Source organism: Saccopteryx leptura, chromosome 3 (assembly GCF_036850995.1).
Source record: "Saccopteryx leptura isolate mSacLep1 chromosome 3, mSacLep1_pri_phased_curated, whole genome shotgun sequence".
Lineage (NCBI taxonomy): Eukaryota > Metazoa > Chordata > Mammalia > Chiroptera > Emballonuridae > Saccopteryx > Saccopteryx leptura.
The window spans coordinates 337,710,723-337,723,471 of NC_089505.1; the positions used below are offsets into that span (position 1 = coordinate 337,710,723).

At 43.5% G+C, this 12,749-nt stretch overlaps 1 pseudogene; it reads left to right on the top strand.

Moving 5' to 3' along the window:
- Positions 1-6,892: 6,892 nt before the first annotated feature.
- LOC136401281 (malignant T-cell-amplified sequence 1-like) lies at positions 6,893-11,605 on the top strand (annotated as a pseudogene).
- Positions 11,606-12,749: the final 1,144 nt, after the last annotated feature.

Consider the following 12,749-nt stretch of genomic DNA (forward strand, 5'->3'; position numbering starts at 1 on the left):
CCCTGGCCTCTGTCCACTTTATGCTAGGAGCACTCCTCTTCCAAGTGTGACAAACAAAATTGTCTTCCTACATTGCCAAGGGGACAAAATACCCCTGTTTGGGAACCACTGACTTAAGAGAATTTATTTTATAGCTGAAAGTTTGTACTTAATCCCTTTTACACATTTCTCCTACGCCCAACCCCACACCTCTGGCAACCACCACTCTGTTCTCTGTATTTATATTAGTTTCCTGTGCTTTAATGGGGAAAATAATACCCTTGCAAGTTATTAAAAGGATGAAAACAGATAAAATATATAAAGTGACAAGCAGAAAGGCTTTCAGCAAATTTTCAGAATATTAGATACAGAGCATATCTTAGGCTTAGAAAGTATAAGAAGAGAGAACAGACCTTAAAAGGTGACATTTGGCCCTGGCCGGTTGGCTCAGCGGTAGAGCGTCAGCCTGGCGTGCAGGGGACCCGGGTTCGATTCCCGGCCAGGGCACATAGGAGAAGCGCCCATTTGCTTCTCCATCCCCCCCCCCCCACTCCTTCCTCTCTGTCTCTCTCTTCCCCTCCCGAAGCCAAGGCTCCATTGGAGCAAAGATGGCCTGGGCGCTAGAGTGGCTCTGGTCGCGGCAGAGCGATCCCCCCCCAAGGGCAGAGCATCGCCCCCTGGTGGGCAGAGCGTCGCCCCTGGTGGGCGTGCCGGGTGGATCCCGGTCGGGCGCATGCGGGAGTCTGTCTGACTGTCTCTCCCCGTTTCCAGCTTCAGAAAAATACAAAAAAAAAAAAAAAAAGGTGACATTTGAAGAACTGGTGGAAGTTTAAGGAAAAAAATTCCTCAGGGTAAGAGAGATCTGGTCACATCTTTGTTTTCTCTCTTTCTTTCCAGGTTGCCACCAGGAAAGGATCCACTTGCATCACTTGCTTGTCATTCTTTCCTTGACCATTTTCAGTTGATGATAACAAATGATGGCAAGGATGTGGAGAAAAGGAAACCCTTACACGTGGTTGATGGGAGTGTAGATTGGTACAACCATTATGGAAAACTGTGTAGAGTTTCTCAAAAAATTAAAATACAACTACCATATGATCTAGGGATCTCACTCCTGCATACATCAAAGGAAATGAAAGGGGCTGATGAAGGTGGATGAGCAGTACTCCGTGGTCATGTTACCGTAGCATCCTTAACTGCTCTGGGTGGCAGGTGAACCTGAGCGCTCGCTTTGCGTCTGCTGGCTCCCTCCTTACTGGTGGATTGGGGCTCCAAGTGCTTCCTAACCACTCAGACAGGCCTTGGCTCCAATTCTGACCTGCCCAGGCACTGTAGCATGTGCTTTTCCTGTATTATCTTGATTAATTATCAAAACAGTCCAATGAGACAGATGTTATTATTATTAGGGTCTTCAGATGAGAAACTGAGCAACAAGAGCATAGTCAATTGTCTTAGGTCACATAGGTCATATTATCATTTGCCTTATTTTCCAAGTGTTATTCTGTTCTTTGCTGATCAACTTACCTCATCCTTGATAACTGTTTATGCAATGAGTCACTCTTCGCGCTTTCAAGTGACACATTTGCATTTCAAAAGGGATTTCCTAGCCATTAAACTGTAAGCCTCTGTCCTGGCCATTTGGTTCAGCGGTAGAGCTAGAGCGTTGGTCCCAGCGTATAGAAAGAAGTCCTGGGCTCAATTCCTGGTCGGGGCACACAGGAGAAGTGATCATCTGCTTATCCACCTCTTCCCCTCCTCCCCCTCTTTCCATCCTGCAGCCATGGCTTGAATGAGCAATTGGCCCCTGGCTCTGAGGATGGCTCCATGGCCTCACCTCAGGTGCTAGAATAGCTCAGTTGCCGACCAGTGAAGCAGCGACCCCAAATGGGCAAAGCATCAACCCCAGACAGGAGTGGGGGTTGCTGGGTGGATCCCGGTTAGGGTACATGCGAAGTTGGTCCCTCTGCCTCCCCGCCTCTCACTTGATTTAAAAACAACAACAACAACAACAAACTGTGAGCTTCAAACCCCAATTCCTAATACTTGGGATTTTAAATACTCTGGGTGATCGGGATGGGTGGGTAGGGTGTGTGTGTGTATATAATTTTGATAATGGTTCTTACCAGGTTGTTCTCAAAGTACCATCTGAACACATAATAACATTAGCTCCAATCTACTGAAAGCCTTTCAGCTGATGCTTTATATATTTTATCTGTTTTCATTCTTCTGATAACGTGCAAGGGTAGTATTATCCCCATTAGCAGCAAAGGAAACTAAGTAAGGTTCAGTGTCAGTAAAGGAGCCAAAATTCACAACCAGGTCTTTCAGGCTTTTCATGGTATGCTGCCCTGCCTCTCATGAAGCCTGTGAAAGGTTAGCTAACTGAGAGTAGATCTGAGAATTTCTTATCTTGTTACTTATGTCTATGCCATTCACCCTAACAAACCTTACAGGAAACTTCTCAAGGGAACTATGTTCCCTATGTTATCTGTGGTACACATAGTAGGTACACAATACATGTGTGTTGCAAGCATGGATAGCTGGGTAAATTAGTTGCTGCCTGTTTGCTGCAGGGATGGACTTAACCTTTGAATGAAACACTTGAACCATGTCCCCGATCCTTGCCAGCAGGTTACAGCTACCTTTCCTATGGCAGATGGCAAGGGGCATCCATATGGTCTAATTGTAGTCGTCAAAATTTGTCATATGAAATACAGTTTTAACTTACCTTTAGGCTGATTATTTTTTAAACTCCTAACTCTATGCCTCTCTAGTTTTAGATCTCTTGTGATTTACATCACTGGGTTAACTTGTCTTAGCCAAAAGTCTTTCTGCTGCAGGTAATGAAACCCCAATTCAGATAAGCTTACATAAACTGGCGATTTATTTATTAGCTCTCACAGATGGGAATGACTTGGGGCATCTTGGAGAGCAGAGGGAGGAGCTCCTGAGCTCAGGGACCAGGGGATGGAATGAGGGTCACCACTCCAGCAAGACTGGCTTTCCTCTTCACAGGCCAGATTTTATTTTGCATGCCAATAAGCACCATAAGGCAGGGAAGATGGTCATCTGCCACCCAGAGCCTGGCCCCTGGTAGTTCATTATCCCAAAGGAAAAGAGAGAACTTTCCTTCCACCTTTGATTTGGGAAGTTCTGGGGAAACGCTCCAGTTGGCCCAGCCTATGTTGGGTGCCCACCTCTTGGACCAATTTATTATGTCAATCATTCAACAAATACTATTGAACAAAATGACACCATATTTAGCCTCATGAAGCTCATAATCAGTGGAAAAGACAGATATAAATTAATTGGCCAGTAAGTGCAAAATTGCATGTATCAAGGGCATTGAGAAAGAGAGAGATGGTGCTATGAGGGTGTGCATAAGAACTCGACCTTGGAGGTCTGCGAAAGCTCCCCTAAGTAAATGATGTATGCACTAAAATAAAAAGGGTGAATAACCTGGTTGAAGAGTTAGGACAAGGGTATTTAGAATGGATGGAGTAGTGTGTACAAAGCAGCATGTTAATACCAGCGCCTGCAACTGCAAGAAAGCCTTAGTAGCTAGAATGAAAATACCCTGTGGAGGGTGTGCAAATGAGACAGGAGAAATGGGGAGTTAGCAGTCCATGGAGTGACTTGTGGACCACATTAAGGAATTTTGTCTTTATCTAAGGCCAACTAAAGCCGGAATAGAAGTGGGGGATGGGTAGGATGATGTAATTATGTTTGTTCTTTGAAAGGATGACTCCAGCTGCAGTAGACTAGATGGAGGTGGCTCAGATGGATGTGGGGAAATTGTTTTGGAGGCTATACAGCTAGTTGTTCAGGAGAGAGATGATCACAGCTGGGAATAGGGTGATAGGAGAGATGGTCAGGCAGGAAAGAAAGCTAGGAGGTACAGTGGGAGGGAGCCCTTGACAGCTTGGATGTGGCAGGAAAGGGAGAGTTTGGTGTCAAGGATGACCTCCAGCCTGACCTGTGGTGGCGCAGTGGGTAAAGTGTCGACCTGAAATGCTGAGGTCGCCAGTTCGAAATCCCGGGCTTTCCTGGTCAGGGCACATGTGAGAAGCAACTACTATGAATTGATACTCTCCACTCCTCCTGCCCCACTTTCTCTCTCTTTCTTTAAAAAGTTTTAAATAAATAAAAATCTTAAAAAAAAAAAAAAAAGATGACCTCTAGCTTTACTCAACAAGGATTTAGGACTAAGATTGGTCTGGTTGAGTCATAATCTCACCCCAATAGACAGGATCAGACACTGTGGCTTGTCAAACTCCCACTAGATTCACCTGGAGTGGGGTAGATATTTCCCGAAGGAAAAGGTATACTGGTACCAGGAAAAGGGAGAACCAGCTCCGTAGCTCCCACAGCCCACTGCAGAGCTAATGCAGAGGAGTGGTGTCTGGCCTCCACGACAGACTGGCAATGAGCGCCACTCTATAACAGCATTGATCACCAGTTTGCATATGTCATCAGGCCAGATATCAGGGCTCCTTAGATGGTCAAATTCACTGTTATAGGCACATACCAGTAGGGGGCACTGTTACTATTCTCACTCACTTCCCTGGTCCCTGAAGTAGCCAACCACGTGTCATTTTAGCTTAAACCAGAGGTTTAAAGGGCAGAGGGATTAGTTCCAACAGTTTCAGCCAAACTGGGAAGTAGCAGAAGGAGCGAAAGCAAACGTTGCTGCAGGAACACTGAGTCCTAGTTTCACAGAAACGCGGCACGGACGCACTCACTCACGTGCTTCTGGCGTTCTTTAAATCTTTCCCATCATGTCAGGGAGACATGGATCCCCAGAAGAGAAAATGCTCTTTGTTTGTCTTAGGTATTTCTTTCAGTGGTACCTAGAAGCCACTGGCAAATATAGAATTATAAACCAAAATGATAAAGCAGAGAGGAGATTAGAATCACAAGAACTGGTCTTTCAAGGTCCCTTAAGGTACTCAGCAAAACCGGTTGTATTAATGACAAAGGAAGACAAGCCAAATTGCCCAGGATGTTTGTCCAAGAAAATGATAGTGTGACTTTTTGTGTATCCAGTGACAGATGTGGACTTGCCAGGGTTTTCTAAGTCCTGGGAAGGAGACAGTGCAGGTTTTAGCACAGAGAGGATGTGTGTAAAGTCAAACGCTGTATCTTATAGGGGTCCCCAAATTTTTTACACAGGGGGCCAGTTCACTGTCCCTCAGACCGTTGGAGGGCCGCCACATACAGTGCTTCTCTCACTGACCATCAATGAAAGGGTAAGAGGTGCCCCTTCCAGAAGTGCGGCGGGGGGTGGGGGTGGGGTGGGGGTGGATAAATGGCCTCAGGGGGCTGCATGTGGCCTGCGGGGCCGTAGTTTGGGGACGCCTGACTAGAACATTGGTTTTTGGGTTTGTTTTTCTTTTTTTAAGTATTGTTTTTAAAAATGTGTTGGAAGTAGTTCAAGTAGTCAAGAAAGGAAGCCAAACTCAAGGACAGAAAATATATTGTGCTGTAAAACAATAAACAGACAAATCTTGGGTGTTGATCACAAGGGTATTAAACAGTAAACAAAGCTAGTTGCAATCTTCTCTAAACCGGTGGGAATATTGGGCTGAAAGTATTAAGTAAATTGATGACATTTCCAAGTTGGTAGTTTCTGTGCTTCTTGTGAAACAGGTCTCTGGGCCCAAGTCCACTGTCAGGGTTGGCAACCATCTCCAGAGAGATTATATCTTTGCTCTTGGTAGTTCTGCTCAGTAATAAAAACTACTAGTTATAGAGAGTTCTGAATGGGCCAGGTGCTCTAAGAGCTTTTCATGAATTATTTCTATTACATCTTCACGACCCATGAGCTAGTCCTGTACTCATCACTATTTTAAAGTGAAGACATTGAGGCCTTGTGAGGCCTTTCATCACTGGAGCAACTTACTAAAAGTTAGTTAAAGTGGCCATAACTAATTGAAAGTCCAAAGCTAGTAAGTGATGGCTCTGGAAATGAAACCTGGGAAGTCTGTGCCTGAAGTCTGCCAGCTGAGTTATTCTTTTAAGCTGTGTCTTCCACATTTTCTATTCTACCTTGAAGTCTGGCCCGAGGTCCGGTCTAGGGCCAGGCAGAAGGCAGGGTAGGAGGGCATGATGTTGACAGCGTCTACATAAAAGGCAGATTTTACTTTTGTGTATCAATTTTGGGTTGACCATGGTGACCTCCCTGCTGTCCACATGTGGGTGATTGGTAGCTGTGCCCAGCGCTGACTCTGTTGCCAATAACTTCTTAGCATGCAGAGAGGACACAGGGATTACCAAGTAAGCCCAGAGGGGCAGAGACTCATGTAACCTACTCAATATCCATCATTCCCTGTTGTCCTTAGAAATAGAATGCAAATTTTATTCCAGCTGGCCATGGACCCAACTGAAAGACTAGTGTTCCCTGCCTCCCTTGTACTCTACCATGTGACTAAGTTCTAAGCAATAAGATTTTGCAGAATTGTTGCTATAGTCTTCTGGGATTAAAGGAAGCTGACTCAACAGGGAACTGAGACTTTTTTTCTCTTTCCTCTCCCCAGTGCCTGAGATGCAGCTGTAATAGCTGATGCTCCAACAGCTGGCTTGGACAGTAGCTCATTACTTTACATGAGAATGCTTCTTAAACTTCAATGTGCATATGAATTTCCTGGGGAAATAGAAACTCTGATTCAGTAGTTCTTGGGTGTATTTCCTAGTACTTTCCACTGAGAGAGCTTAAGTGCAGTAACCCTCTTAAAATATATGAGTACACCTGACACCCAAATCTTGGCTTCTGATAGCTATTTAAGAAGAACAACAACAGCTCCAACTGTCAGGGCTGGCTTTTCTTGTATAAGGGGATCTTGCCAATCCTTGATAATTCAATTTTTTCCCCATTCCAGGCCCTCTTCTATTATAGCCTCCTTCACCTTGAATCATGTTCAAGAAATTTAATGAAAAAGACAATGTGTCCAATTGCATCCAGCTGAAAACCTCAGTTATAAATAGTATTAAGAAGCAGTTGGTAGAGCAATTTCCAGGTATTGAGCCATGACTTAATCAAATCATGCCTAAGAAAGACCCTGTCAAAATAGTGCGATGCCATGAACATATAGAAGTCCTTACACTAAACAGAGAGTCACTATTTTTTTAGATAAAGAGAAGGGCGTTTTTAGTTCAACCCTCAGATTACTTCACAAATATCCTTTTATCCTGCCACACTAGCAGGTTGATAAAAGAGCCATCAAATTTGTACTCAGTGGCACAAATATCAGGTGTCCAGGCTTCACCTCTCCTGGAGCTAAACTTGACCCTGCTGTGGTCCATCCAATTGTCGTCATCATGGCAGAACAAGAACAGCGTGCTCTTTGTGTCGGAGTCATGGAGATGTCTGGAGAAGATGCTGAGAATGTCTACAAAGGAACTGGCATCAAAAATATTGCTTATTTATTTACTTATTTTTAATTTTACAATTTTTTTATTGAAGTATAACATACACACAGAAAGTCTACATACTTACAGTCTATTGAATTTGCACACCATGGCAACCAGCCAGTGATGAGATTCAAATAATTTAACAACTAGTTCTCTGCCCTATGACTGTTTTAAGTATAAAAAAGCAATATACCAAAAGGTAGTTTATTATTTCATGCATTTAATACTTAAATAAAACAATCAAAGAGGTACACAAAACTAGATTATGGTATACGAGTTTTAAAATATTAATGGAAAAATATTAAATAATACCTGACAAAAAAACAACAAAACTGTTAAGGTATTTTCCATATTGCTTTTTGATTGGCATGCTCACTGGCAATTTTTTTCACCTATGGACAAAGTGAACGTTAATACGGGCGCTTAGAATAAATACACTATTGCGCAGATGAATGTTAAAAGAGTAATAAATGTAAATTTGTGATTCCCGCATTAAGCAGCTGCCCAAGTGCCCACCTTAGAGAAAGCTGTGATTACAAGTGTCATTTTAACAACCAGTTTGCTGAACTCAACAAAATATTAGGTATCAGGTCTGCCAAACCGGTGCGAACCGGCTGAATCCCACCACTGCAACCAGTGCTGCAAACAGCGTTTCCAGCGCCCCAGAAACCTGCCTTATGCCGTTTTCTAAACACCACCTCCCCACAAAGGTAAGCACTGTCCCAATTTCTATAACTACAGCTTAGTTTTGCTGTTTTTAAACTTTATACAAGTGAAAAATAAAGTATGTGCTCTTTGGCTCCTATCTTCTTTCATTTAATATTATGTTTGTGGGATTCATTTAAGTTGTCAAATATGATAGCAGATCATTTATTTTCACTGTTATATAGAATTCAATTGTGTGACTCTATCGCAATTTATTTATCCATCCAGCTGTTGGTGTGCATCAGGTTTAGCTGTTATGAATAGAGCTGTTACAAACAGTCTCTTGGTGAACATATGTATATATTTGTTAGATATGAACCTAAGAATGGGGATGCTGGACGACAACTAATTTTTAAAAATCTCCTGGACTGGAATGTTTTCCCTGATCAACATCGCCCTCAGCCCATGACATAATGTGCATGGTTAATAACGCACGCATATGCCCTTGCTAATAGAGCTCATTTTAATCTTGTCAGTTTGGCACATGCCCTGCAGGACAGCAATTCTCTTCCCTTGGATTTCGGTACGTTGTGGGGGAAGGGATGTAGTCCTCAAATGTGATTATCAAGTTATTCTGGACAAGAACTAGTGGATTCAGCGGCCTTGATCAATCTAAATCAGGTGTTTTACATTATTAACATTTTCCCAGTTTTTACAATTTGTTCTTGTGAAACTATTTTTTCTGGTCAGAGAACAAAACAGGTGCCTCCCCAGAGCACACGCACCTGCTGCAGCTCCCAGGGGACAGACACACACGAGTCAAAGCCGTAGCTGCTGCAAAACTGTGCTGGCACCAAGGGCATTCTGGGGTGAGAGCAGGGGAGACTAAGTTTCCTAGTCTCCCAATTTGCATCCATTCAATAGGTTTTTGTGGTTGTTGTTTTGTTTTATTTGTTTGTTTGTTTTGCAAGAGATAGGAACATGGAGCTGCTCCTGTATGTGCCCTGATCAGGGAATTGAACCCCGGCAACCTCTGTGCTCGGGGACGATGTTCCAACCAAATGGGCCAGGGCTTCATTTTTATTGATTTTTAGAGAGACAGAGAAAGGAAGGAAGAGAGAGGGAAGGGGGAAGGGAAGCATTTGTTGTTCCACTCATTCGTGTACTCATTGGTCACTTCCCTTGTGTGTCCTGACCGGGGATCAAACCTGCAACCTTGTTGTTTCAGGATGACTCTTAACCAACTGAGCTAACTGGCCAGGGCTTCAGTAGGTTTTTAATGAGCGCATGAAATCATAATATACAGAATTTGTTTCAGGAAAGACTGACTTCTCTGATGGAAATAACAAGGTTATCCCCATGTCTGGAGTCCTAGCACCAGGCACAGTGCTTGGATATAACAGAGGCCCAGTAAATGTTAAAATGCATACTCTGTGTGAAATGGGTGGGAAAAAACCTACCCTACAGGACAGATGGCCAAAAGTAGACCTAAATAGAGTCAGTTAATTGAGAAATAAAGTCTTTGTGGAACTGAAATGATAACTTGTATGTCCATCATTGCAGCTAAACAACACCTGTGCTATACAATGTTCTACAGCAGTAAACAGCAGTGAGGCGAGTCTTTACACAGATATGGAAAACACTCCATGATGTATTATTAGTTACCCCCCAAGAAAAGGGCAAGTTGCAACTATTTAATTGTGTAACATTTTATCATTTATAAAAAGACAATGACGGCCTGTGTCAAGAGACATGTAGCTGTGTAAAAGCAGGGGGAGAGCCCTGGCCGGTTGGCTCAGTGGTAGAGCGTTGGCCTGGCGTGCAGAAGTTTCGGGTTCGATTCCCGGCCAGGGCACACAGGAGAAGCGCCCATCTACTTCTCCACCCCTCCCCCTCTCCTTCCTCTCTGTTTCTCTCTTCCCCTCCCGCAGCCAAGGCTCCATTGGAGCAAAGATGGCCCGGGCGCTGGGGATGGCTCTGTGGCCTCTGCCTCAGGCGCTAGAGTGGCTCTGGTCGCAGCATAGCGACGCCCAGGATGGGCAGAGCATCGCCCCCTGGTGGGCAGAGCCTCGCCCCTGGTGTGCGTGCCGGGTGGATCCCGGTGGGGTGCATGCGGGAGTCTGTCTGACTGTCTGTCTCTCCCCGTTTCCAGCTCAGAAAAATACAAAAAAAAAAAAAAGTAGGGGGAGAGGCTTGGAAGGCTACCCACTGCACTGTTAACAGCTATGTCTCTCCAGAGGAGAGAGTGGGGCTATGGATGGTATCAAAGGGATTTAGCTTTACCTAGAATATCTGATTTTTTTTCAAGATTATATTTGTGTATTATCTTTGTAATTAAATTGTGTTAAAAATTTAAGCAAATTTTTCTTTATTTCTACCAATTTCTCGACTACACGAAGAACACACTATTCTTAAAGGGATGAAAAATAGACCTCTCCTTGGCACTGCCCGAAGCTTTATGTTCTAAGCCTCTCTCTCCCTAAGCATCATAAAAAGTGTAGAAAAAGGAACAAATAAAAGTTCCTTAAATAAGTCCTGACCTTCAGAGCCGGGTTCTTCAAGAGAGCTTCTGAGAGGGAACGCTAGGCATCAACATGGGAAAGAGGAAGGGGCGGTTCAGTTCCACATTCAAGAAAATAAAACTCCTCTCAAATAAAACTGGGAAAAATAAAGAAATGTATGCTCGCCAAGGACTGTGCACATTTTGATGAGGTTGCACAGAAAAAGGAGTGAGGACCACCAAATACCTGCCCAACGGCTCTAATGTGCAAGGTTTAATGGAACAGAAATGTGAGGGAGTGCATATATGTTCAACCAATCACAGTCTCACAAAGTATCTTTTGTGTGGAATACTTTGCAGTTTGAAATATTCTTTCTTGGTCCTGGCCGGTGGGCTCAGTGGTAAAGCATAGGCCCAGCATGTGGATGATCCTGGGTTCGATTCCCAGTCAGGGCACACAGTAGAAGTGCCCATCTGTTTCTCTACCCCTTCCACTACTAAATTCTCTCTCTCTCTCTCTCTCTCTCTCTCCCCCCCCCCCATTGTAATGGCTCAATTGGAGTAAGTTGGCCTGGAATGCTGGGGATGGCTCCTTGGCCTCCCCTTCAGGTGCTAAGAAGAGCTCAGTTGCTGAGCAATAGAACAATGTCCCAGATGGGCAGAGCATCGCCCCCTAGTGGGCTTGCTGGGTTGATCTGGTCCACGCATGTAGGGGTCTTTCTCTGCCTACTGCCCTCTCACTGAATAATAATAATTAAAAAAAGAAATACTCTTTCTCTTTCAAATGGAGCTTAGCCCAAATTCTGCCACTAATACGAAAGTTATCTCTGGCATCACTTATTGTGCTTTCTTTTTTTCCCTTGGTGAAACAAAGGGGGTTGGGATGCACTAAGCTGAAACTCAGCCATTCTCTGATTTCTATTCAAACCCGGAGGCCGTTCAATACCAACCAGCGAGCCAGCACCTCTTCTGTGTGGCTAAGGAACAGATGCTGGCCACCCCCACTCCTCAGCAGGGACTAGTATCCATTATTTAAATGACGGGCCGTGGCATATGGAGACATATAAATGAGGCTCAGAAGGAATGCACTTGGGCTAAATATGGATATTGTGCTGTATCTGTGTTTGTGTCTGTGTGTGACAGCATGCAGACAGTACCTCTGTGGTTATGATGAATAAATTCAACAGATGCTAAATAAATAAATAAAAATAAATAAAAGCTATTTTCCAATAAAAGAAACCAAGGATCCTTAGAGAAATGGATGATTTTAGGATGGAGCAAGAAATGGAGCAAGAAAAATAGAAAAACCTGGAACAACTAGTGCCTAAAAGCATGAAAGTGCTCAAAAAGTCGTGGGAACATGTCAGAAGGACACAGAAGCCAGCTTGAAGGGACTGCCACTAGTCACATCATGGACAATTTGAGCTCTAAAATTACTGATGATAACATGTTATAACCCACTGAATAAAGTAGGAAACCATGAATCCATACAAATATTTTTAAAAATCAATGAATAAATGGAATGTTTGTTGAGAAACTGGGTATTATATAGTCTCAAAGTATCTCCCTATAAAATATTTAGTAATTATAAAGGAAAAATAGAATGCTACAGTGCCTTTACCAACTTAATCCATTGTTCCAAGAAACATCAGTAATGGAATAATCTGAACTCATACTGACAGGATGTAACGAGAAGAAAGCATCCTCAATACTACAACATTCTCACACACACACACACACACAAAAATGTAATCTCAATTTTATCATAAGAAATCATCAGAAAAAAAAAATTAAGGAATATTTACAAATAATTATTCTGTAAACTATGCTCTATAATGTTCAAAAGTGCGTAGGTCATGAAAGTCAAGAATAGACTGAAGAATTACTCCAAATTGAAAGAGATAAACAGCCTGACCAGGAGGTGGCACAGTGGATAGAGAGTCAGACTGAGATGTGGAGGACCCAGGTTCGAGACCCCGAGGTCGCTAGCTTGAGCGCAGGCTCATCTGGCTTGAGCAAAAAGCTCACCAGCTTGGACCCAAGGTTGCTGGTTCAAACAAGGGGTTACTCGGTCTGCTGAAGGTCCACGGTCAAGGCACATATGAGAAAGCAGTCAATGAACTACTAAGGTGTTGCAACAAATATCTGATGATTGATACTTCTCATCTCTCCCCATTCCTGTCTGTCTGTCCCTATTTAAAAAACAAACAAACAA